The sequence below is a fragment of the Canis lupus genome, chromosome 25 (genome assembly GCF_048164855.1).
Source record: "Canis lupus baileyi chromosome 25, mCanLup2.hap1, whole genome shotgun sequence".
Taxonomy (NCBI): domain Eukaryota; kingdom Metazoa; phylum Chordata; class Mammalia; order Carnivora; family Canidae; genus Canis; species Canis lupus.
This window is the reverse complement of record NC_132862.1, coordinates 39854298-39880347: the sequence shown is the minus strand read 5'-3', so window position 1 is coordinate 39880347 and position 26050 is coordinate 39854298. Positions and strand designations below refer to the sequence as shown.

The following is a 26050-nucleotide window of genomic DNA, read 5'->3' as shown; positions in this document are numbered from 1 at the left end:
GCCTCTAGATTCATAATATTTTTTTAAAAAAGAGTTTATAGTCTCTTTCAATTCTCTTTTTTAATTAACTTTTTATTTTGATTCCAGTCTAGTTATCATACAGTGTTATATTAGTTTCAAAAGTACAATACAGTGACTAAATAATTCTATACATTACTCAGTGCTCATCATGATAAGTGATCTCTTTAATCCCCAAACACCTATTTCACCCATCCCCCCCACCACCTCCCCTCTGGAAACCCTCAGTTTGCTCTCTCATTTCTCTTTTATAGTCTGTCATTGCTTGGTATAGAGAAGTAGTCCCTTGTGGCTCATCTATATTTTGCTTACTATGGATCAAGCTCATTTTCTTTGAAGATATTTTTAAAAGATGTTTTCATTCATTTGCATTCATTCAACAAAAATTTACTAAATACCAGCTCTATGCCAGCATTCTTTTAAACATATCTCCAGGCACCCTGATGTAAGTAATTCAACAAAATAGATTAAATCCCCCTGGTACCCAGGAACTGCAGATAAGATGAAGGGGAAATACAGTCCCTAGATTTCCCTATACAAGCATACAACTTAAAGAGGAAAATCACACAACTCCTTAGTTGTGGGTACATGTGCATCACACTACTCTATTAACTAGTGAATGAACACAACTACAAGAAAATAACAAAGGACTTCATTTACTGGGTCCTTACTTTTTATCAGGCAATATACCAGGTGCTCCACAAGCATTAATCCTAAACAACAAAGCTATATGGTAGGTACTATTATTATTCCACCTTACAGATGAGAAAAATCAATCTTCAAGAGGTCACAAAGACAGATGTATGTCCTTATAGACACACTTCATTCTTGTGTTCTGCTGCCTCTGTGCTTTGATCCTGGATTTTTCTACAGTAGCTGTGGTAGGCCTGATACATGGCTGTCCTGAGACTTTGAAAGATGTGATTTTTTTGGTCTAATATTTAAGAGGTCATACATACTCATGTACACTTTCGATCTTCACAGCAGTCAGTAGAGGACACTGACTATTCCAGAGGGGTCTCCATGCTCCCTCTATCCTATAAACACTGTTCATTAGTTGGAAGGGGTACCCAGGGACAGCCTACAGATGCATCAACAGCTCCAAGTGTTGGTCCAATCCATGGCCAGGCCAAGTTTAGGCATTAGGGATAGTTCATCACTTCAAAAGTTTTACTACCACAAAATATGGTAGAGAAAAATGTGAGTAGAAAATCCAGGAGTTATCATCCTAGCTATTCCAAGCATGGTAAGATGCTAGCCCTCTGCCTCAGATCACAACCCTGCCTATGGCCAGATGTGATTTTCATAAAAGGATTTGTAGAAGAAAATAAAGAAAGAAAATTTGGTAAACCAAGAGCACACCCTAATGAAGACATCTATTCCCCAGTTAGAGAACAAGTAAATTGCTGGGTCAGGCTGATGTGAAGGCAAAGGCAGCATGCTACCCCCCACCCCAAATAGTTACCACCTCCACATTTTGCCAAGGAGTCTTATAAACAGCACAGGAAAGTGCACACAGTAAACCATGGCCCCAAAATCACTCCTCATGCTCTACCCTTCTTCATTGAGGAATGCCCATCCTGCATGGCCTGACACCTATCTTACCTCATAATAGTCACCATTTTGAGTATGTATCACATGCCAAGCATTTCTTATTCAGCATTCCTAACAATGGAAGGAATTCTGGACTGGAGAGATGAGGTCATGTCATGCTTTGCCTCTGTTCTCCATTCACTTTTCTCTTCCCTTCCCTCTGCCAAGCTCAGCCACATCCCCCTTCCTTTGGTTTCTCATCCAGCAGTTCTGCAAGTTAAGCATGACTGTTCCCATGACCAGAGAATAGACTGAATCTCGAGACCCTCAGGATCTCATAGCTGGTCTGATAAGCTGCAGAGACTGTTCTTTTGGCGATGTCATGCTGCCTCTAGTGATGTCTCCTGCGTTTAGACCTAGGGAGCAAATATATTAAAATTCAGCAAAAATTTACTGTGAGCTGCTAAACAAGTAACAAAATAAAACCTCAACCTAAAAACTTCAAAAGGTGAAACCAAGGATAAAAACAGGGAACTCTTAGCATCCCCTCATCCCTGAAACAGAACAACTGAGTTGACAAAATACCGAAAATCTTTCTTTAAGATTTATTTATGTATTTAAGAGAGAGAGAGAGAGAGAGCATGAGTGAGAGGGGCAGAGGAAGAGCATACCCAGAGCCCAATCCAGGGCTCGATCTCATAAACCTGAGAGAATGCCTTGAACAGAAACCAAGAGTCAGACACTTAACAGACTGCACCACCCAGGTGCCTCACAAAATACTGAAAATCTTATTAGAAGTCTTGAATTAAGAGTGGTGGATGAAGTGGATCATCTTTATCTTTTCCACCTCCTGCTGGGTGGGAGTAAATGGGGCATGAAAGACAGGGGTGTGAAGCAGTAATAAACATATGTTGACCATCTCTGTTGGAGACTAAGCTCTTGGGACCTGCTTTGAATTTGATGGGCAGTCCTCAGGACAGGAGACAGCATGCCCACCTGGGTAGTGCATTGTGCTATAGGACATTAAACACAATGGGCATTGCCCCAGGTGACTCTCTGCCTCTAAGTTCTCAGATCCTCAGACAGAGAAGTGGATGGAATTCAATTCTTAACCTCTCAGCCTTAGATAAACAGCAAAGACACACAGTTCTCATATACAAAAGGGAAAGGAGCTGAGCCAAGATCCTGTACAGATATCAGAGCAATTGGAATCAGAACAAGCACACCAAGCATCAAGCATCGTGTGTAAGCTACAACAGGAAGCAAAATTCGGAAGACAATACCTCAACGTGAAAGAAAGATAATCCAAGGAACAGAATCAAAGTACTTATGCTTCATACTCTAGAAAAACGTAAGAACTTGAACTGAATTTTAAAAAATAGCTTAAAGACAAGATAATAAAATAAGATGTTGGCAGATCTGAAAGAAAACTTTGAGATAAAAACAAAACATAAATAAATAAATAAATAAATAAATAAATAAATAAATAAATAAATAAGAAACAGTGAGAAAAGGGACAGTTTTAGTTGGAAGTCAAAAGATTAACAGAAAAAGGGCTCTAGATAATCCCAGCAAATGTAGAAAAAATTATAATGTGAGTAAAATCAATTGGAATATAATAGACATAGAGGAGAGGAAAGACAGACAATTCAACATGTGGATAACTTATGTAGCTGATTTCCCTAAAGTCAAAAACTGAACAAAAAGGACAGAGAAAGATGACATATAAAATAGGGGAGAATTTCCCTAAAATGAAAAAATGGAATATGTGATTTATTTGAACCTTCCATGGAAACTGGCATAGTGTTTTAAGTATGAAAATAATCATGAAATTAGATGAATATTATAAGAAGATTATAAGAAGCAGTTGTGATAGCCAGGCTCCACTCAGCATGCTCAAAGCTGAAAGCCATGCTCCTCTGAGGCTCTAGGCAAGGCACTGCTTGAGGAGGCAGGCCAGAGAAGGGGACAAAACCAGGGCTTGGCATCCCCAGAACTTAGACCTGACAACGAGAGGAGATGCAGAGGATCAGAGCTATCCAGAGCTTCACAGTGCAAGGGAATTTTATCACTCAGCTACAAGCGGCAGTAAACCCAAACTGGCTACACCGAAAGTAGGAATGTATTGGCTCACACAACTAATACCCTGGGGAATGTTGGCTTTAGGTGCAGTGCTCCAGAATCTCAAACCATGTCCTTCTCTTTCTCCCAGTTCTGCTTTCTTCTGCATAATCTCCATTCTTTAGCAAATCTTCCCCTCACAGTGGAGGTGAGAAAGTTGTCTGCTCGTTGTACAGGCTTACATCTACTGTTACAAGCCCAACAGAAAGATAAACTTGTATTTCCAATGGTTTTATCAAGAATTGATTCTCTTTAGATCGGATCAGATCATGTGTTGATTGCTGAACAAAGCCCTGTGACCAAGAGGGTTTAATAGCCTGATTATCTCTCCTTGAAACAGGTAGGAACTTCTCTCCTTCTGGTATATAATGTCAGAATGGGGGAAGGGTGTTACCTAAAGAAAACTGAGCTGTTAGAAGGAGAGAAAAAAAGATGTTGAGAAAGCAAAAATAACATAAGTCAACACACTGAAGAATGGAACACACACACACAAACTCATGGATACATACCTTCTCATGCACTTAACGATAGCATGTGCACATTAATATGATACCAACCAATGACCCAAAGCATGAAGGACAAGGTAGAAAAGAACAAAAGGGCCATCCTTCAAGTGTAAGGACCATAATAACATCTGAAGTTTCCATATATACCACCATCACTGTCATTATCACTGTTCATAGAACAAGCCAAGCCTCTTTTGTCACAAGAGTGTTGTAATAGGCATAATTCTAACAGAAGGAACTAGAAACAGTTTCTTTCTTTTAAAAGCTCACCTTATATAAAATAGGCAGAATGTGGAAGATCACCCATAAGTGGATCAAGAGCAGATTTAAAGACAAGGAGCTAATATGAGAATGGACATTCCTAGAATCATGAAACACTGATGCATTCTTTCCATAGGTATGCATATTGCACCTACTGAGTGCCAGGCAGCCCTCTGTGTCCCGGGCAGGGGTATGGTTTCTGCCCTAGGTTGCTAAAGGTCAGCCTTTCCAAAACCCTATCTTACAGAGGAAGAAACGAAGCCCAAGGCAGAGAAGAAACATAACCAAGGTCACGAACCTGACGGCTAAGTTAGAATGAAAATGGCTATCCCTTGAGTGTCTATATTCCAGAGCTGTGAAAAGAATATGAGGGGATCCCTGCGTGGCTCAGCAGTTAACTAATGCCTTTGGCCCGGGGCATGATCCTGGAGTCCCGGGATCGAGTCCTGCATGGGGCTCCTGCACGGAGCCTGCTTCTCCCTCTGCCTGTGTCTCTGCCTCTCTCTGTGTATCTCTCATGAATAAATAAATAAAATCTTAAAAAAAAAAAGAATATGAACTTATGGTTCAATAGACCTAGGTTCCAATCCTGGCTCTGTCACCAACTGGCTACACGAAGCCCACCGAAGCCCACCCTTCTTGCAGGTCACATGTTTTATGGCTGCCTCAAGGAGTGAATCAGGTGAGCCGTGTTGCCTCTGTAGACATCTGCTTTGTGAGCTCGGGAATATTTCACGGAGATGTTTCCCCAGACAGGTTTATGGCTGGTCTTGGCTCAGTGCCTTGAAAACACTCATCATGTGATGAAACAAGAATGTCATCCTGCCGACTATCAATAAACCAACATTGGCATTCCCACCCCCACTCCAACACCATCCCCCATGCAATCTCCCTCCTCTCTCCCCATATCCCGAAGATATCCAAATCATCTCATTAGGAAGTGACATCCGAGGGATTCATTGCTCCTAATCGGAAGAGTGGCCAGAGCTCGTCCTTATAGACACTTAAATATTTTTTGTTAAAAGCTGGAGTTTGGAAATGAGCAAGAGCCATTTCTAAAGGGAAAACAGAGAGCATGTGTGAGTTCAGGTCAGAACACTCAGGAAGTGGGCATCAGAAGATTATAACAGATCCTAGAACAACAAGATCTCCAAAGTTCTTGCCTGAAAAAGCACAGGAAAAAAAAAAAAAAACTTGAAACAGCCTGCTGTCTGGATTCCAACCCTGGTGACTCATCCTGGGCTTTCCTTACCTGGGGGAAGTGTGGGTTTCCCTGAAGATATTGCATGCAGGCCTGATTTCTAGGATGTAGGGTGAAGTGGATGCCACTGTGTTTAACTCTAATCATTGTCCTGAGGGACAAATGGGTTCAGTGAGCCTTCATAGTACTTTCTTAGCTCCTTGGTAAAAATCATACCAACCCTCCCCTACCAACTTGCCTATCCCCTGTCCAGGAAACAGGCCTTCCAGGGATGGAGAAAAATATAAGCCCCAAAGAAGTAGGAAAAGATGTAAAGAGGATAAATCAGGAAATGGGTGAAGGGAGTGAAAAGGCATAAACTTCCAATTACAAAATAAATAAATCCTATGATGTAATATATAGTATGGTAACTATAGTTAACAATATTGTACTATTTATTTAAAAGTTGCTAAGAGAGTAGATCTCAAAAGTTCTCATCATAAGAAAATAAATCATAACTGTGTGGTTATAGATGTTAACTAGACTTATTGTGGTGATCATTTCATGATATATACAAATATCAAATCATTATGTTGTACACCTGAAACTAATATATTATGCATCAATTATGCCCCATTTCAACAATGAAACCAATTAAAAATAAGATAAGGGCATCTGGGTGGCTCAGTCAGTCAAGCATTTAACTCTTGATTTCGGCTCCGGTCATGATCTCAGGGTCGTGAGATTGAGCCCTGTGTCAGGCTCTGCACTGGATGTGGAGCCTGCTTGGGATTCTCTCTTTCCCCCTCTCCCTCTGCCCTTTCCTCCCTCCCTCTTTAAAAAATAAAGAAACAAAAAAATAAAATAAAATGAAATGAAAATAAGTAAGCATGGAAAGCTTTTAGAAAATTATCACATACCAATCAATACTGCTCTTAAATTCCATGTTGTTAAATGTGAAAATTACTAGTGATTTCTATCTTCTTACTGGGTAATAGCAATAAAGAATATTACTGTCTATCTATATCTATCTCACTACCTTTTCTACACCTGCATTTATTAAGTAGAATAATCAAATGTATTCTTACCACCTCCCTTCTCTCTTCTGTTAGTAGAGACAGTCTGTGAACATAAAAGCAATAAAATTACATTTCTTAAAAAAAACAAAAACAAAAACACAACAGCATAAAGCACATTTATGTCCAGGACAGAAGAAAGGCAACCATTTCTTGGGGGATCCAGTGAAATGTTAAGTGGGCAAGAGAGGTTGAGGGAATGATGAGGCAGGAGATGCCAAGATCATTAAGTCACCAATACTGTTATGAACCAAGACTCTTAAACCACACTGTTTCCTAACCGAGCAAACGGGTATCACATCTTTTGTGCCCATCCCCCCAAGAAAGCTCATGTAAGGGTGGAGTGGTATGGAATGGATTCTGAATTGAGATGAGGATGCCAGATGATCTACAACTTTGGGATGATAATACAACTTTGCATGACTACTGTTTGAAACAAATAACATAATAGATTTAAGGGAAGGCTTTCTTAATTATGAAACACTGTCCAAGTTTTGGCCATTGTTATTTCCCATCCACTTGCCATCTGCTTGCATCCTGTTGATGCCCCTGTGCACCTAATGGTCTCTCCATTTGCTCTTTGAGGGAAGGGCTTTTCTTTGTATAACTGGTGCTCAATGAAAGTTGAAGGATCGAGTGGAGAAGAAATGATGGGCAGTATAGTTCCTGGTCTCTGCCTGCCATTCCCAGGACCAGGGATCCCTGTTCTCTGTGTGTGTGTGTGTGTGTGTGTGTGTGTGTGTGTGTGTGTCCTCATCCATGTCAGCACAGACCTGACCACTCTGGGTCTGTCCTAAGGCTGATGCATTGGACAGGGCCATGCTGGGCTAGAATCAAACCGAATGTCTTTGCTCTGACTGCCCATCTGTTCTGCCACTAACACCAGCACAAAACTTAGCTGAAGTGACTCATGAATACTGGGCTGTCCCAGGCCTCACAAGTCATCCCAGCAAGCTGCAGTCAATGCTTCCCTCCCTCATTCTCTCCCTCTCCCCAACATCCCTGGGGAAATGTGGCCTGGTCAGCCTTCACCAAGCTTGCTGGCCCAGTCGCTAGGATGCAAGGCTGGGATGCAGAGCTGAAGAGGGCAGAAACTCCACGTAGACACTCTCCTTTCCCAATCCATGGTACCAAAACCATAGGTTCTCTTGAAAGTCATTAAGCAAATGTTCCATGGTTCCCTAGGGAATCATTTCTTCTGGGAATGGCAGTGTTGATTCTGTCATCGGGAGATGAGGGGGAGGGACAGCATCTGGAGCATGATGTCAATAGTGAGAACTGTTCATTTGTTCTGCATTCAGTACTTCTTCTCAGTGCTATTCAGTATCTGCAAGTTTTCAAGGCAAAATCTCAAATAAAGAGAGGCCGTACTGCTTGCATTGGCAACAGAGACCTGTAGTCACTGACTCTGCTTTGGCTATTGAGCACTGCTTTGGCATTTTAACGCACTTCATATATTTATGTGAGGCACATAAGAAAGGGCAGAGAGGGTGATCTGCCCTGGGTGCAAGCACTGGGTTCTGCGCATTGTAGGCAGAAGATTTAAAAACAGTAATAAAATACATTAAAAATCAGTCTGCTTTTTGGGACACCTGGGTGGCTCAGTCGGTTAAGTGTCTGCCTTCGGCTCAGGTCATGATCTTAGTGTCCTAAGATCAAGCCCCACAGCCAGCTCCTTGCTCAGCACAGAGTCTGCTTCTCCTTCTCCTTCTACCTGCTGCTCCCTTTTTGCTTGTGCTTTCTCTGTGTCAAATAAATTAAAAAAAAATCTTTTTTTAAAAAAAAAAGTCCATCTGCTTTTTGTTATCAACATGAGCTAACAAACCTAATATGTCCATGATAAAATAATCCTTCCTGCTGGGCTGGATGGCTTCTTCCATCTCACCTCCTCACCTGGAAACACTACTGAAGGACACGGCCATCAATTCCGCCTCTCATTGCTACATTCAGCCAGTCAGGTATTAACACAAGGAACAGTTTTGGAGCATCTACCGTGAGAAAGACATTGTGCTTCATGCGAAGGAAACAGAAAGGCTAGGACACAGCTCTGGCTTTCAGCAGGCTCACACACTAGGGAGAAGAACAAGGCCACCAACAATGGCTGTAGAAAACACAAATGTCCCTGTGCCTGCCAACCCTGGGAGTGGGGAGTCCCTCTTCAATGAAATATTTGACTCCCAAATTCCATCAGTTCTGAGAACACATTTATTCACATTTTAGCATGTCTGAAATCAGGATCCATTTTATAGCTGACAGCACCTCACAACTGCAACTGGCAGCGTTTTTGCTTTCCTAGTAGTGCAAAGCTAGGACATGTCCCAGTCATTGGCCTTATGGATTCACCATCACAGGGGAGCCCGGCCAAGCCTGCAAGGTGTTCAGCTGTAGGAGTCCAGTCTTTGTCAGGTCTTCTTCCCAAGGATTTCTGGGATTTCCCTTGCCTTGGGAATGGCAAGGGCAGCACGCCTGCCCTGCTTGTCACTTCTGTCTGGTTCTCTCTGGCCATCTATCAACCACTCCAGTTCACTTTCCCAGGCTGCTACCCCTCCTTCTCACTGTGTTGTCTATATTCCCCAGGAATTGGTGGTGGGCCCCACCAAGCAGGTGTGGAGGGTAGAGGGGAGCACAGAGAAACTAAGGTCCAGGAAAATAAAATTGAATTTTAGTGGCAATGACCCTAACCAGCTTCAGCACGGCAGATACTCCCCTTCTAGGCTATGACTCCTCACATGGGGCCCTCCTCCCTGCCCTGGACCCAAACTCCCAGGGAGACAAGAAGCCTTCATAATAGGATCATTTCTGCTTCTCTGGATAGCTCTGGACTTCTATGGACTCAGAAAAAAAAAATTAAATGTATAAAATACAGAGGATTGAAAAGGATACCAACTTTATTGAGAAATGTCAAAAATCATAAAAAACAAATCTGTGATACAATGATGTGCTTTCTTATTACAAACACTTTAAACAACATCATCTACATGCAAGTCTAATAATTGCTGCAGTTTGGAAGTTGTCAAGAATGTAAAGCCTATTTCTAGATACCTGTCAAATCTGTAATATACATAAAAAACATCCTATTGCTGATGATGTCACAGTTACTGCTGATTCTACCTTGGCTTTTTACCTATTTCATAACTGAAGGAAACACTAAATTTCAGCCAGAGTTGAGTGAGAACAAAGACGACTTTTTTTTTTACCACCCCAAGTTCGCCAGCCCCCTGACTTACGTCAAAGAAGGTTATGACCTTCTACCCCAGAGCAGCAGGCACCGAATGCTAGAGGCTTTGAGGATGCCCATGTTAGGGGAACCCCCTACAAGTGTAAGCACAGGGATGGAGATCCTCATGGGATGCCAGGTAAGCTAGGTGCCCTCTATTTGCTCCTCCAAAGCCACATTCTGCCCTTCTCTACCACATCACCCAGGGTCTCCTGCCACCCAGCTTCCTACAGGGTTCTGACAATGGAAGTCTGTGGCTGGAGACTAGAGTGCAAGAAAAAGGCTGGAGTATTCTTTCCCCAGTAGCTGAGTCTCTCCAGGGTTAAGTGGACTTCCTTGGCCCCAGTAATATCATCTACCAGAATCAACTAATGGATTTGGAAGACTCAGGGGGAGTTCCAGGTCTGACCTAGTAGCTCTGTAAACTAGGTAAGTCACCCCAACATTGAGTCTCTGGTTCCTTGTAAATAAAATGGATAAAATAACCTCTGTCCCACCTCCCACAATTTCCACAGAAGCTCAGATGTTATTTTAAGTTTGGCAAGTGTCAGCAGCAAAAACCAAGGGGAGTGCTAGCCCTTGTGTAGGAGAGGAGCCAAGAGGTCCTGAGAGCAGGGACTGCCCTCTCAGCTACCCTCCTCATCTCTCATAGAGTTTCATGTGCACTTGAGAAACTGAGTTTGGATGGGCCATCCTCCACCCTGATGTCAGGGGCCTGCTTCTGCAGAATGCACTTAACTGGCACTTTGAGAACCAGCAGGGAAGATAGCAGACCCACTGCCTCTGAGACCCATCCTGCACCCATCCAAGAGGAGAGGTTATGCCGAACTCTTTACCGACTGACCAGCAAGTCACACTTAACATTGCCTTGGACTTCTGAGCAGCCAAAAGATGACACCATGGTGGTGGGTGGCAGTAGAGACACAATGTCTGTTGCTTCAGATGCTGGCGTCAAGGGCCCAGGTGCTAAGCAGGAGGCAGCCTAGCATACTGAAATAACTTCTTAGGCAAATTCCCTGCATCCAATACTTCTTCAATGCTATCCATTCTAAAGCCTTGATTACTCTTACCTAACAACCCTTCCAACATACCACTGAACTGCGCTAAGTGCCTTCTCTTTATTACCTGTAACAAGAGGCTTCTAATCCAACCTGATTCATTTTACAGATGAAGAAACAGAGGTCCCGAGAAGGGACCTGATTAAGATCGGGTGACTGGTTAGGACACATGGAGTCCAGACTCTTTAATCTATGGTACAAAATCCTTCCACTCATTCTGTCTTACCCACACTCTGTATTCTAGTCAGGCTATGTTCTTTACTATCCCAGGAGCAATGCAATTTTGTCACTTTGCAGGACTTATTGCTCATCTCTTTCTAAGATGGTGAGTTGGATCACAGTATAGCTAGTGGGATAGACATTTGTACAACAGGAATAGAAGAATCAGCAGATACGGCCACTCCCAGGAGTGGTCTTCCCAGTTGCCCAGTGTCATGGGAATGCCTCACCATGTTTTGTGAATGAACAGTGTCTGGCAGAAATTCAGAATGATCTTTGGGAAGAAAATGTCAAAATAAGGGGGAATAAATTCATCTGATCAGAGACCATAAGAAATCACTTGGTAACAGCCAACAACAGGTGTAGGAACAAATATTTTCTTTCCAGAGTCAAAGACAACTTTTATAGGGTACTTGGATTCAATAACAAAAGTGTGTTACAACATGATGAGGTTGGGTTTTTTACTTTCTTAATGTTCTCCAGATGTTGTGTGTGCACACAGATGCACATATGCACACACACACGCGCGTGTGCATACACACAGCTAACCAAAGCAATGGTTAAAGTTCAGGGCTGACCCCTGGATACCACTGTGGGTCTGCACACTAGGAAGCATGCAACAGCAGAAAACTCTGAATACTCGAGACTATCTGTAAGGTCATTGGCTACAGCAGCCATAGAACTATCATGATTCGAGTTTTTTTCGGGCATTGTTTGGCAGTAAGGGAGAGGAAGAGCCTGTGTAATATAGAGAAAACTTTGCCCCTGCTCTTGTAAAACTTCAAATCTAGATGAGAAGCCAATTAAAAGAGAGAAATCCTGGATCCTTTCTTTCCCAGGAAGAATCGACCTTTGCGTGCCTCGCAGGCTTGCCCCCATGTCTACCACAGTAACTGTCAATGGCATGTGTCTCTCCCACCCACCTCCCCCTTGAGAGAGTGCACATGCACTTCTCCAGAGCAGACACTGATCTGACCTGTCTCTGTATCCCAAGCTCAGTACCATACCTGATGTGGCAAGCATTTTAAAAACGTTGCTTAAATGAACAAATGAAAGAGTGAATGGGAATAGACATTAGTAACTCTCTGGCTGATCATCTGGTAAGAAGACTGCCTGGACTGATGATCTTTCCCCTCTCAATTTTCTAACAATCTCTGGGATCATTTGCCTATTTAGTTGTCTCTTTGTATGGGAAATATGAACTAAGAAAACTCTAATCAGTCAACTTATATCTGTTCACAGCTCTTAAGAGAAGTTACAAAAGGAAGTAAGTGCCCGTGGTCATATCACCTGACACTTAGAAGATTATTCAATGTGTCTCTTCCTCAATTACTAGCAGATAATTGTGTGTTTTCTACTGGGACACTGTCTCACACTGTACATGTGACCAGATATTCAAAGAGGTTGTAAAGTTTTTGTGTCAAAAACTCTATCTAAAAATTAGGATAAATAGAATGGTCACATAATCAGGTTTTCTTCTTAGTCCTGTAAAATATAAAGGAATATTCAGAAGAATTTCAATGGGTTATAGTAAGACCTTTTAAAATCATTAAAGAAACATTTAATCATTTTGGTGCAATTTTATTATTATTATTATTATTATTATTATTATTATTAAATTTATTTTTATTGGTGTTCAATTTGCCAACATACAGAATAACACCCAGTGCTCATCCCGCCAAGTGCCCCCCTCAGTGCCCATCACCCATTCACCCCCACCCCCCGCCCTCCTCCCCTTCCACCACCCCTAGTTCGTTTCCCAGAGTTAGGAGTCTTTATGTTCTGTCTCTCTTTCTGATATTTCCCACACATTTCTTCTCCCTTCCCTTATATTCCCTTTCACTATTATTTATATTCCCCAAATGAATGAGAACATACAATGTTTGTCCTTCTCCGATTGACTTACTTCACTCAGCATAATACCCTCCAGTTCCATCCATGTCGAAGCAAATGGTGGGTGTTTGTCGTTTCTGATGGCTGAGGAATATTCCATTGTATACATAGACCACATCTTCTTTATCCACTCATCTTTTGATGGACCCCGAGGCTCCTTCCACAGTTTGGCTATTGTGGACATTGCTGCTATAAACATCAGGATGCAGATATCCCGGTGTTTCATTACATCTGTATCTTTGGGGTAAATCCCCAGCAGTGCAATTGCTGGGTTGTAGGGCAGGTCTATTTTTAACTCTTTGAGGAACCTCCACACAGTTTTCCAGAGTGGCTGCACCAGTTCACATTCCCACCAACAGTGCAAGAGGGTTCCCCTTTCTCCACATCCTCTCCAACATTTGTGGTTTCCTGCCTTGTTAATTTTACCCATTCTCACTGGTGTGAGGTGGTATCTCATGGTGGTTTTGATTTGTATTTCCCTGATGGCAAGTGATGCGGAGCATTTTCTCATGTGCATGTTGGCCATGTCTATGTCTTTCTCTGTGAGATTTCTCTTCATGTCTTTTGCCCATTTCATGATTGGATTGTTTGTTTCTTTGGTGTTGAGTTTAATAAGTTCTTTATAGATCTTGGAAACTAGCCCTTTATCTGATAGGACATTTGCAAATATCTTCTCCCATTCTGTAGGTTGTCTTTGAGTTTTGTTGACTGTATCCTTTGCTGTGCAGAAGCTTCTTATCTTGACGAAGTCCCAATAGTTCATTTTCGCTTTTGTTTCTTTTGCCTTCATGGATGTATCTTGCAAGAAGTTACTGTGGCTGAGTTCAAAAAGGGTGTTGCATGTGTTCTCCTCTAGGATTTTGATGGAATCTTGTCTCACATTTAGATCTTTCATCCATTTTGAGTTTATCTTTGTGTATGGTGCAAGAGAGGGGTCTAGTTTCATTCTTCTGCATGTGGATGTCCAATTTTCCCAGCACCATTTATTGAAGAGACTGTCTTTCTTCCAGTGGATAGTCTTTCCTCCTTTATCGAATATTAGTTGACCATAAAGTTCAGGGTCCACTTCTGGGTTCTCTATTCTGTTCCATTGATCTGTGTGTCTGTTTTTGTGCCAGTACCACACTGTCTTGATGACCACAGCTTTGTAGTACAACCTGAAATCTGGCATTGTGATGCCCCCAGATATGGTTTTCTTTTTTAAAATTCCCCTGGCTATTCGGGGTCTTTTCTGATTCCACACAAATCTTAAAATAATTTGTTCTAACTCTTTGAAGAAAGTCCATGGTATTTTGATAGGGATTGCATTAAACATGTAAATTGCCCTGGGTAACATTGACATTTTCACAATATTAATTCTGCCAATCCATGAGCATGGAATATTTTTCCATCTCTTTGTGTAATTTTAATTACTATTATTTGCACATCCAGTCCCTTAACTAAACCATCTATTAAATGATAGAATATAAATAGAGGGAACTAATATTCTGTCTTATACATGATAGTCTAAGCAAACCATTTGAAATAAGTGGCAGCACTTAAACTTACTAATTGGTGGCCCTCAAATTTTAGGAAGCATCAGAATCTCCCAGAGGGCTTGTTAAAACAAGTGGGATTTCTGGGTCCCCCCCTTAAAGTTTTTGGTTCAACAGGCCAAAGGTAGAGCCCAAGGTCCTGCATTTCTAACAAGTTCACAAGTGATGCTGAAGCAGCTGGTTGTTTAGTGACCCACTTTTTTGTTTTGGTGACCCACTTTTAAAACCACTGCTACTGGCTCCTCTTTCCTACATGAAACACTCTTTACCTTCAGCTTCTACGGTAAAGATTCCTACTGATTGCTTATCCATGAGTTGTTTATCTTTTTACTTACAAATAAGCTGTCATTTTAGTTGGGGCAGCAGTGCAAATAGCACATTTCCCAGCCTCACTGCTGTAAAATGCAGCTAATAATAGAGATTCAGATGTTGCCTGTTAGGACTTAGAGGTAAGGATCTACAAAGTAGTGCATAAAGGCAACACAAGCATTTTTGTCTTTCCCCCACTTCTTCCAATTATTGCAGTGTGGATGTGATGGCTGGAGCTCCTGCAGCCATTTGGACCACAAGTCTTGACCTTGACCCTTGACCACAAGGGAAACTTTAACAAGGAAGACATTTTTTACATGGCCATTTTTACAAGGCCATGGAACAGAAGCATGGAACACCAAGTTCTTGATGACATCATGAAGAAGTCATTCCAGCCTACCAATTACTTCAGATTTATTCCATGTGGAAAAAAAAAATCAAATCTGTAACATTTTAAACCATTGTTATTTTGATTTTCCATTTCATACAGCAAACCTAATATTGCCTGATTCAGCTTCCAATGTACTGTAGTGATCTTTTTGCCCACCAGGCTCTCTGACTACTCCTTTTGAACACTCTTCCTCTTCTTCCTCCTTCTTCTGTTTTCTTATCTCTCCAATGTCTTTTTTTTTTAAGATTTATTTATTTTATTTATTTATGATAGAGAGAGAGAGAGAGAGAGGCAGAGACAGAAGGAGGGAGAAGCAGGTTCCATGCTGGGAGCCTGATGTGGGACTCGATCCCGGGACTCCAGGATCGTGCCCTGGGCCAAAGGCGGGGGCTAAACCGCTGAGCCACCCAGGGATTCCCCTTTTTTAAAAAAAAAAAACTCTTTTTTTTCCTCTCTCTTTTAAACCACAGTTTATCCAAAGATTTGACCTCACCATTCCTCTCCTCTCTTCTCTGGCGTCATCTAGATGTGTTCATGACAATCTCAGCCAGTCTCTTTGCTCTAATTATAGCCTTTCTTCTGATAACACCCAACTTTGAAACTACAACCTTGCATTTGCTGAAAAAGAGCTTATACACATCTCCATCTACACGCAAATCCCTGTGGAGTGACACAGTCAATGTTTCCAAAGCTGAATTTCTCATCTTCTCTCAAGAATCAGCTACTTTTCTTTTACTTCCCAATTCTCTCCATAGAGCACCCTGATTTGGACTTCACAATATGGAAACATTCAAGCTATCTTAAACTTTGCCTTCTCCTTCCGCTTGATAAATGGTCAATTATAAATCCCATCAATTCAACCTCTGTGATTTAATATCCTCTCCAACCCAAGCCATTGTTACAATGCAGGGCTTCATCGCCTTTCTTCTGGGCCAGTGCAATAGCCTTATAACCACTCTTCCTGCCTCAGTTTCACGCACCTGCCTGCCAGTGTGGGTGAATACCACTCTCATTATATTCCAGTCCTATGCAGCCAGCATAATCCACCAGATATAGTCCACCATCTGATACCAACATATCTTTCCAAACATAGTTTCCACTATTTTTCATCATACACTTTATCTAAACCTCACCCAACCTGTGTGATTTATCATCTTCAGCATTTAGCCCATAATTCTGTGTTGCTATCTTGTTGTTTGTGTTGGCTCACTTATCAATAATCCCTACTACTTCCCACCCACTCATACCTCAATCCTGTGTATTCCTTGGGCTCAACAAAAATGTCACCTTAGGCCTCCACTAAGCCTCCATGGTCTTTATAGCTGAAAGTTTTCTCTGAAATCCCATATTATTTTATATATATATATATATATATATATATATATATATATACTGATTTTTCCTATTACAGTAATCAGCATACATATTTTATCTTGCTAACTAGACCTGCTCATTCCCTTGGCTTCTTCTTTAGAGTACCAATATGATAGGTGATCAATAAACATGTTAGGTGAATAAAAATATTTTTATTTTTTGGATGCATGCCTAACTATATATGTGTTAAATGTTTGACTATTACTTATAGTCTCTCCTCTCATTACCATGGTCACCACCTCCTCCACACCCACCTTTCAGCCTGCACTACTTTAAATTGGCAAGATGTGAGGGAAAGAAGGAAAGAGGAAAAAAAGGGCTATGCCAATATGTTCACTTCTTTAAAAATAAATAAAACAGAAAGAAAGAGGTTAAGTTTTCATTGGGCTTTGATGGATAAGGAGAGGATTGTGATTTTTGCGGCATGAAGGATATTTTTGCTCCTTTAAAAATACGAAGGATCTCTCTGGAAGCAGTTCAGTGCACTTGTTCCACTGCGTATCAGACAACAGGGACTTTCTATTTGCAGCACATTTTACACACTTTTACTGCTCCACTGCAGCCAAACTGTCCTTCGAAGAGGTAATATGCCCTCTGAAAAGATCAGTGCCTTTCAGAGACTCTCCTGAGGCTCTTTAGAGAGCAAAGCCCCTCTCATTCCGTTCCACTGTAGCATGGAAGGGAGAAGTTAGGCGCTATGAATCACACACTGGAATTCATTAATCTCACGTGGTGCGCAGATTGGGACATCACGCCCTCCCCCTTGGCTGTGCAGACAGCCGTGTCTCCTGCTGGACACCACCAGCCCCTAGGGACGATACAGGTGGGTCTATTCTCTCCTCCCAGGGGCACAGAGACATTCAGATATGGGGAAGAGCACTGTGCTCAGTGTCCTGAGCCTAAAACATGCTATTTTACCATGACGCCAATAGACCACCTTGGTCCTCAGTTTTCTTATCTGAATATAACCTGCATAGAGGACACTTGTTTAATGTCCCACAGAGACTGATGCTAATGAAGGGGAATCTTATTTACCCTTTTCCAACTGGGTCACACTCTGAGGGAAAATACTTCCTGCCACCCAATAATCCATAAAGTGATGTGGTTTATACCTATTCAATGACCACAAGGGAAGGGGGTGGGGGTGGCCAATGAAGCAGCTCCCACTGAAGGGATTTGGTCACATTTAGCCTGAGGGGAAGGGGTGAAGGATGGGAATCAGGCATCAGCCCCTGGCCTTGCTACCCATTCCTCTTGCACCACGTGCAGGTCTGTGTCCTCTTTCGTGCTTCTCTCAGACCTATGGGGTTCTCTCTCTTTAAGACCTTCGGCCTTTGGTGTCTCTTCCCCTCTCCTGGCACAGGCTGTGTCACTTTCCTGATACAGTAATGAGGTCTCCATTTCATCAAGCTTCGTATATCTGAAATCTCCCAATAAAATATCTGAAACTTAAGCCCAATAAAACAAAAGAGCATGTTCTGGCTTCCAAGAAGCGGGAAGGGGTAGAGTAGGGAGGGAGCCCTGGACTATACATGGGACAGAGGAAAAGAAATGAGGGCAACGGGGCTTTACTCTGGACTGTGCCTGTTCTTCCCCATAAAGGATCTGGAGCTGGCACATTACACCATCATGAGGATTAATGTCATTCTGAAGACTCTTCATGAGAAATTTGTATTCCTTTAATTTTATTTCTTGCAAGATAATAATCCTCACCTTATTATGCTAAAGGAATATTTGCCCCTTCCCTGCCCTGTGCTTTATTATAGTTTTATCCCATTTGCTGACAAGGAGTAGTGCTTTACCCAAACCAATTCTCTTGAACACTCAAGCTCCTTCCATGATGATGGAGGGGGAAGGGAAGCCTTGCTCAACTATGCACATATAAACATAGCTCTGGGCTTCAGGGAGGTGATGGATTTCAAACCTATAAAGTAGCTATCTGTATTTTTAATGAGGTCTGAAGATGACACAGAGATAGCTCTGCTCCCATCGTGCTCTGAGAGCAGTGATGGAATGGGCTCCTCCACCATCTGATGGGGAGCAGCCCCTCAGTCTCAGAAAATGAAGCAGCGTGCGGAGGCTCTGCCACCATTCCATGTTTCAGAAAGCATGTCACCATTTCAGACTACTAATTGCAGACTCAGGACGGTTCACAGAAAGCTATTAAGCTGATCATCATTCAGACATTTTCAAGCATCTATTAAGGGCCTACCACGTACCAGACATGTTAAAGTGCTTTCCCAAGCAGTGCAGGCAATAAGGGGCACTTACAGTGTGGCAGGACAGGGTGGCCAGAGTCTTTAGAGAAGTCTTCCTGATGCAGTAGGAACTGAGGTTCTGTTTAGAGGAGGGGTAAATCCATTCCCTCAATATCATCAAAGCCTCAGCCCCAAAGGCCCAAGTGTGTTTATCTCTCATCAGCTCTTGGTCCTGAGAGTTTGTTGGATGGTTTCCTGGCATCAGACTGTGGAGGAGACACAGCTGGGCCAAGACGATGACAGCTCTGGATGAAGTCTGCACCAAAGTTCTGACTCTGGCTCAGCCACTAGGAGCCGTGGACTGTGGCCCAGACCTCTACCTCTCTGTATCTCTGCTCCAGCCACGGTGTTTGTAATCCCCAAACATGTATCAAGAGTCAAATGCAAGGATGAATCGATTCCCCTCCCAAGATTTTGTCCTAGGGTATGTTTTCTCAATCTCAGCACTACTGACATTTTGGACTGGGGAGTATTTTCTTGTGGAATTATATCTTATGCATTATAGGATGCTTAACAGCAGCCCCAGCCTCTGCCCACTAGATGCCAATAGCAACTCTCACCAACAACTTGTGACAACCAAAGTCTCCAGACATGGCTGAATGTCTCTAGGGAGACTTCACCCTAGCTGAGAGGCACCATCATGGGATATCAGAGGAAAGATGGCTGCATGAGAACTTAGGTTTGCAGCAGCATTACATGTAATAGTAAAAACCACAGAAACAATTTGCATCAATGTTTAGAGAGGGGTCAGGTAATTATGACACACCCTTTCGGTGGCATATAGCCATTACAGATAAAAACATGAATTTATATACATAAAATTATACTGAATATGAAAGCAGAACGTTAAATTATAAGGACATAATGCAGTTGAGTAAAAATGCTCTGAATCATAAAATCTGAGAATTAGATAAAAGTCACCTGATCAACAACCTGATTTTCTGATCCTCAGACTCCATGGAAGACATCTTTACTAAGGGAACATACATCCCCCTTGTCCACAGGAAATCACCACAAAGTAGATAGCTTAAACCAACAGGGGTTTATTGTCTCATGGCTCTAGAAGCCAGCAGTCTGAAATTGATGAGTCTGCAGGCAGGTCCATTCTCCTCTAAAGGCTCCAGAGAGAATCCTTCCTTGACTCTCCTGGCTTCTGGTGGTCTCCAGTTTTCCTTGGCTTATGGCAACACCACTCAAGTCTCTGCTTTGATCTGTATTTGGGCCTCAAATCTTACTCTCCTTCCTCTTATACAGATACCACTGGATCTAGGGCCTTCCTTCCATCCAGGTTGATCCCATCTCAAGATCCTTAACTCAATTTCATTTAAAGACCCTATTTCCCATTAAGGCACATTCACAAGTCCTGGGAGTTAGGATGTGGATGTACATTTAACTGGATGGGTGGGGATACAACTGGAATCACAATATCCTCACTTCTTCTTGACCCTGGGTCTCCCATTCTTGGACAGCTTTGAAGTAGACTATTCTTCCTCATGTTACATAAACATCCTCACACATGCATAATTATCAGCACTCTGGAGGAAAATGTAAGAAGTTGGAAGAGTTATATGGTAAGACTCTAGGATTTGTTTTTCTTTAGCTCTCCCAATTAAAAATAAAAACCTGTTTTCTTTCTTTCCTCAAAAGATCCACTCATATAGTATATGTGAAATTGCTTTGTACATTTTGAACTACCAAACAAATATAAGGACTTTTCACGATGACTTCACTTCATTTTGCAAATGCTTGTCTATTTGGAGTGCTCTATCTGATACACAAATCCTTAACCCTATCTATGCTTGAAACATTAGCAAAGAAAGGTCATCAAAAACATACTTTTTGGAATAAGACACTATTTGCTATTTTAAAATATCATGAAATCGTATTTGTGATTTTAAAAAGTTATCATGAAAAAAATCAGTAGCCAATAAGTTTTTCTCTCCTCAAATTCTCCTTTCTCTTCCTTATATTTATCTCTTTCTGTCTTTCTCCAGTCCTTACTCCCCTACCAATCTCCCTTCCATTCTCTCCCTTCCCCCTCCTTCTTTCCTATCTCCATTCCCAGCAAACACATGTCAGACATCTGGGTCCCAACACAGGGAAGCAGATCCTCCAAGCTGAGAGGAGAGCAGGGCTGGTTTGACACCTGACTTGGGTACTGAGGGGCCTCTGAAATACTCTTAGAATCTCTGTCCTGATTCATAAAACACATTCATATTAAAGCATGCTCCTTGTTTGAACCCCCAGGCCCACTCAGTGACCACGGCTCAGGGCTTTCAGAACACCTCCTCCTCTGCAGCCATGCGGAGGGCAGCATCAGACCTCGGGGCTCAGGGCCTGTATAGGTTATTCACAAATGTAACCATTGCCATCTTTAGGGATTGGTGGTGAGCCCTGAAAGTGGTCTGCTAGAAGCAGCCTTAGGCATCCATAACCATTGTACCAGCTAGCCTGGAACATGTGAAACTGGGGAAAGGAGCCCCCCTTAGATCTCTGAAAGCCAGTGACCAGTTTTCTTATTGACCCAAGTCATTAAAACTTTTCTTCACTTTCAGCCATTGCTAAGGGTCTTTTTAGCTAAGAGTCTCTACGTAGCACAGGGCACAGGCTCAAATTGTGATGATAGGAAGTTGGTCTGGACAGTCAGGAGAGGAAATGTCACTATTTCAGATAGTCTAGAACCAGGAGTTGTTCCTGTTTGTAAAGAAATCAGCCCCCTCTCTTGCCCTACTGCCAGCCAAAGGTCTAGTTCCAGCCTGACTATGAACACCCAGGATAGCTTTTCAGAGTTTGAGCCTCATCTACCCATCCACATAGAGGACACACATCATCTCTTCCTTCTCATTCCTTGGCACCAGTGCTGCTAAAAATAGAAGATGCCATACTCACACTGCTTACACTGCTGTTGATTCTGGGACTAAAAGGGGAAAAGCACATCCCAGAGCCTTCACCACACTCATGCAGTGGGTTGAGTAGTGGCCCCCAGAAGACATGTCCACCCAGAACCTGTGAGCGTGACCTTATTTGGAAAAAAAGGTCTTCACAGATGCAAGAAAGTGGAAGATCTTAGATCAAGATCATTCTGGATTAAGATGGACTCTCATTCCAATGTCAAGGGTCCTCATAAGAGATGAGAAGGAGCAGAGATACACAGGTATGGCCATGTGAAGACAGAGGCAAGAACTGGAGCAGAGTTACCCCAAGCCAAGAAATGCCTGGAGCCACCAGAAGCTGAAGAAGGCAAGGAAGCCTTTAAGGGAAAGCTTGATTTCACACTTCTGGCTTCCAGAACTGAAAGAGAATAAATTTCTGTTGCCATAAGCCTCTGAGTCTGTGGTCATTCATTTTGGCAGCCTTAGAACTAATACACTCACTAAGAAAACATGACATATTGGCAGGAAATTTCAATCTTACTAAGACACTCCAACATGTTGTCCTGAAAAGCATAGATCTGGGCATCAGATAGACCTAGATTTGAATCTCAGCTCTGCTGCTTTTCAGGACAAGGTTCTTGGGCAAGTTCTATAGCCTGTTCAGTCACAGAAAGCAGAGGTAAGACCTCCCTTCCCAGGGTTTTATGAAGAGAAGACCAGAGTGCTGGTTTTCTTCCCTCACAACTTCTTCTCTTCTCCATGCTCAGAAAGCTCCAGGGATTCTCACTGGTGATCTATAAAATCAAGTCCAAGCTTCAGAGTATACATTTAAGATCGTTCCTATTTTGTCTGCCACCCACCTACTGTCCTTCCGGAAACTCTTTTCCATAAGCTTCTCCTTAAGAGCCTCTGAATTTGGCACTTGCTTGTCCCTGAAGCAAGTTTCTATCTATGCCCTCCCAATACTGACACATATTCCCTGCCCTTGTCCTTACCCTGAGCCAGCGTCACCTGTCCCCCACCTCCTTGTCACCCCTCCTGTGTCACTTGGTGTTTCTGCAGCAGGACATGGAAATACCCAGATTCGGCCAGGGAGCACTCAGATTCAGGTAATAGGGAGACAAAAATGGTATTTCTGCATCCTGGGTCCCATCCACTCTTCCTCATGCCTCCTCTCTTACTCCACACTTGCTTTCTCCCTACCCCAGGTGTTAGCTTGCTCCTGAAAACCTCCCCCCACACCACCACATGGCTCATTCATGCTGTAGTGTGAAACAATGACAACAATTTAAAAATATTGCTTCCCATAGGGGACTCAAAACCTTAAAGCTAAACAATAAATTCCATGCATCATCAAACATGGAGATGTGAGGTGCAAAGGGGAGACAGGACCTCTCTTAAATCGCACCAGCTGCCCCTGCCCTAGCATGCCCTGCTGTCGGATGTGAGGCATCCACTGCCTCCATCCTCCCATTCCATCCCCACCTTGGTTGCCTGGTTCATCCTCCTTATTCTGAGATTGAGACACCACTGAGCCTTGTCTCTCTGTGACCCTTTTTCTCTTTCCCCATCCAGCCCTTTTCCCCGGCTTTCTTCCTGCTACTTCTTTTCTAATTGCTCCCGGGGTGGGGGGGTGGGGGCGTAGGGGGTGGGGGGGTGCTGATCATCCATCTTGTGCAGTAGATATTCAATTAGAGCAGACCTCAGCTCCCAACCCTTCCCTTCTCACTCCCTCCCTTCCTCCCACCCTGCCTGCCCCCAGATGTCAACCTTCCGCCCCCAGATGTCACCTTTCAGGAAGCAATATATAACATCCTCCATCCGAGGCAGTCTACTGGCCCCCCGCCATTCCCAACCTGAGTCCCCATTAACTACGCCAAAGCAAATGAATAAATAAATCTCTAAGGAAAGAAAGAAAGAGGAGGAAGTGCAGGTTCAGAGCTAATGGAGGTCACCTCCCAGCCAGGCCTCCCACTCCCACTTCTGTGAAATGAGCCCAGGCCTGGGGAGGTACTTCCTCCTGGAACAAGACGCCTGTGTCTGTTTGTCTGTGGTGTGTGCCCTGGGTCAGTTCCAGAGGTACAGTGTATTATCATAGTTCTGCTGTTACTGCTCGGCTTAATTTGGTCTTCACACACAGCTTAGGAGCAGAAATGCACGGTACCTCTTGTCAGGACAGGCAATGCCTGCTCAGCTGACTGATAAAACGACATGATGGGTGTATGTGGCACTTTGGAATCAGTCAACCACTGTAGGGTGAGTAGATGGACAGTATTATCAACATTCCAGGGATGGGAAAACCATCTTACCCAAAACTGATGATGATCCTGGAACCAGATCTACTAATTCCTATTCTAATTTTTATTCATTGACAATCATATTCTTCTAAAACGGGGGCACATACCCTTTAAGAATGCCGGACTTCATGCCAGGAGGTATAGGAAACCACAGTTAAATGAAATGCTTCTTCCTGAATGGCCAATGTCACTTGCTCATAAGTAATCTGAGATATAATTTAATACTAATATCATCACATCATATTTACATAGATACAAGATAAAATGTATCAATATATTTACAAATATTTCCAAAATAACATCTGTACATTTTGTGTACATATATATATATGCATATATATATTATGAAATGGAAAATTGTTTTCTCTCTAGCTTTTATGATAAAGCAGAAGACAAAGTAATTCAAAGCCTGTTTTCTCTATATCATTGGATCCCTGGGGTGCACAGTATCACTCTTTCCCATGATTTAGGGATCACACTTGAAGGTACAGTTTAAGAAGCTCTGCCCACAGCACCCCAGGCTGATCTGATGAACTGACTCTAACCCCCACAGAACCCCTCATTTATGAATTATCAATGCCTGTGTATGACATACATGTGGATCATTGGCCCAGAACAGGCCTAACCTAACTCTGTAGTCCCTTAGCTACCACACTTGTTCCAAAATCTGCACTTGGCCTATTGTATTTATCATCATCTCATCACCTAAATCTGGCCCCTCTCTTCCTCTTTGCCATCTACCAACTCCCTCAACCAGAAACCTGAGAGAGCTAATCTTTCTTAACTTCACTCAGGGCTACGCCCTTCCACCATATCTAATCCAATCTATCACTCAACCCAAAACAGACCCCTAGCACACATGATCCTCTCCACCTCTGCTATCCACCTCCTGGCCTAAGAGCCCATTATTACTTCCCTGAACTACTGTAACAGCTTCTGAATCTTTCTCTTTTCCCTGTTCTTCTTTTTCCTCTCTCCATTCTCCATATGAACAAGGGGATCTTAGTACAATATAAATCAATGCCTTCACCCCTGAAAACATCTCACTGGTGCAAGATAAAAATACAACTCCTAAGCACAGCCTTTAAGGCCCTGCGTGGCCTGCCCTGAGCCTTCTGGAACATCCTAATCTCCTACTGGCTCTTCCTCACTCACTAAGCTCCAGCTAAGCTGGTCTCCTGCCTGACCAAGTTCCCTCCTGCCTCAAAGTCTTTGCAGGGCTGTTCCCTCTCCCTGGAGATTTCCGCCCCCACTCCTGTCATGCCTCCTGTCCATATTTCATAGCACAGCTGAGACATTACTTCTTCTAAGCCTTCCAGGTCACTCAGTCTAGAGTAAGCTACTGTTTTCTTCATAGCACTTCCTGCAACTTGTACTTGTGGAATTATTAGTTGTTGCTGTTCTTACATCATTAATGTCCATCCCCTTCTTTAGTTTATAAACTTCTTGCAGACAGACACCACGTCTGCTTTACTCAGTATCGAATAAGCAATGATAAGCCTAGAACCTACTACCTAGAAAGTCCTCAATACTTTATGGATGAATGAATGAATGAATGAATGAATGAACTATCTACAAATACCACTTTGGATTGCTTTTACATTAAGCATAATTAACAGTTGAAGAACAGTAATGAGTGGATATTTTCTTAGTAGGTTCAGAGTTATTCTGGACATTAAATAAGACAACATACATAATCTACTTAGCCTAGTCTTTAGCCTTCAGTATGCACTCAATAAAGGTGCACTATTCTTATATTTCTTATTATCAGAAAGTCTCAATGAGGTACCAGATTTTTTAGCCACTGTACGAGAGACTGCTAATTGTCCCTGGTACCTACTTTTCCTTCTTTCTTCTGGTTATAGAACGATGCCTGAACACACACACACACACACACACCACAATTAGCAAGATACATACCCACTTATTTA

The 26050-nt window shown here is 42.6% G+C and overlaps 1 long non-coding RNA gene across 1 annotated transcript in view; it reads right to left on the bottom strand.

Annotated features, from left to right (window-relative positions):
• Nucleotides 1–236: 236 nt before the first annotated feature.
• The window catches only part of LOC140617602 (uncharacterized), a 38465-nt gene continuing 12651 nt past the window's right edge, over nt 237–26050 (bottom strand). Inside the window, exons 2-3 of the long non-coding RNA XR_012017792.1 lie at nt 6708–6741; nt 237–1967 (exon numbers count right to left, since the gene is read on the bottom strand). This is a non-coding gene — a long non-coding RNA (uncharacterized lncRNA). The remainder of the gene's footprint in view (nt 1968–6707; nt 6742–26050) is intronic.